General features: G+C 61.6%; 1 non-coding gene across 1 annotated transcript; it reads left to right on the plus strand.

Moving 5' to 3' along the window:
- Window positions 1–1,058: 1,058 nt before the first annotated feature.
- On the plus strand, window positions 1,059–1,177 carry LOC131870527 (5S ribosomal RNA). The gene has a single exon (XR_009368833.1). It is a non-coding gene; the product is annotated as a 5S ribosomal RNA (ribosomal RNA).
- The last annotated feature ends 241 nt before the right edge of the window (window positions 1,178–1,418 follow it).

Below are 1,418 nucleotides of genomic sequence, written 5' to 3' on the forward strand. Positions count from 1 at the left end.
AGCCAAGTTGCGTGCCAAGGTGGGTGTCGGGGTGGGTGCCAAGGATCCAAGGTGGGTGCCAAGGAACCAAGGTGGGTGTCTGGGTGGGTGCCGAGGTGGGAGCCAGGGTGGGTCCCAAGGTGAGTGCAAAGGTGGGTGCCAGGGTCAAGGTGAGTGCCAATGTGGGTTCCAAGGTGCCAGGGTCAGGGTGAGTGCCAATGTGGGTTCAAAGGTGCTAAGTTGGGTGCGAGGTTGGGTGCGAGGGTGGGTGGGTGCCAAGGTGTGCTAGGTGGAAGCCCGGGTGGGTCGGCATCCCATGGGTGTCGAGTTGGGTGCCTGATGGGTGCTTCTTGTCAAGTTTTAGTCGTCGGGACTCATTTCGAGCCTTAGAGGTCGTTTCTTGTCCGGTTGCCCTGTCTTCGACCTGGGAACCCAATTTTGGTCCTCGGGTCCCATTTTTTTTTGTCTCGCATCCCACTTTTGGCCTGTGGCCTTTTCGGGGTCGATTCTCGTTTTGGGCATCAGAGCATGTTTCTTCTCCTAAAACCCAATATTTGTTTATTAAGTCTCGGAACACATTTTTGTTCTCGTGGACCCATCATGGGTCTTGGAACGCATTTGTGGTCCTTGGGTCCCATTTTGCATCCCGAAACTTGTGTTTTGGTGCTTGATCCCTATTTTGGGTGCCCACCTTGCACCAAGTGCGCACCCGGGGCAAACCGAGCGCCTTGGTGCACCGGGGCAAGATCGAGCGTGCACCCGAGGCGCCCCGAACATGCACCAAGGTGCACTCGGCCCACATGTGAGCGCAGGTCGTTGCGCCCGAGGTGGTGTGTGGGCACCGCGTTGCAGACGGGACACTGCACGCACACGACGCCCCCTACAGGTGCACGCACGTAGGCCGGGCCGGGTGCACACCCGACGCCCTAGCAAGGTGCGCGCACCCGGGCAGGGCTCACACTTGGCGAACGGGGCGCACTTCGCGAGGGAGGGTGTGCACCTCGACGGGGGTGGGTGGCCGGGGTGGATTCGCACGTGGGTCGCGGTTTGCTAAGTACACACTGCGACAAGCTCATAACGGGTGCGATCATACCAGCGTTAGTGCACCGGATCCCATCAGAACTCCGCAGTTAAGCGCGCTTGGGCCGAAGTAGTACTGGGATGGGTGACCTCCCGGGAAGTCCCGGTGTTGCACCCTTTTTTAGTTTTTCGCCGGGCATCGCAATGCTATTTGAATAAACCTTTTGCCCGTTTGCGTTCTCGTCGGGGCCGGGCCGGGCCGGGGTGCGCTGCCCGCACTACCGCGCGCGCGGGGGCGACACCGAGCGCGCACCCGAGGCGCCCCGAGCACACAGGCCACGGTGCAACCCGGGCGTTGTGCGCGCACCCCGGTGCGCCCGAGGTGCTGCGCGCGCACCCAGGTGAAATCGGTGTGCACC

The sequence above is a fragment of the Cryptomeria japonica genome, unplaced genomic scaffold, assembly GCF_030272615.1.
Source record: "Cryptomeria japonica unplaced genomic scaffold, Sugi_1.0 HiC_scaffold_335, whole genome shotgun sequence".
Taxonomy (NCBI): Eukaryota; Viridiplantae; Streptophyta; class Pinopsida; order Cupressales; family Cupressaceae; genus Cryptomeria; species Cryptomeria japonica.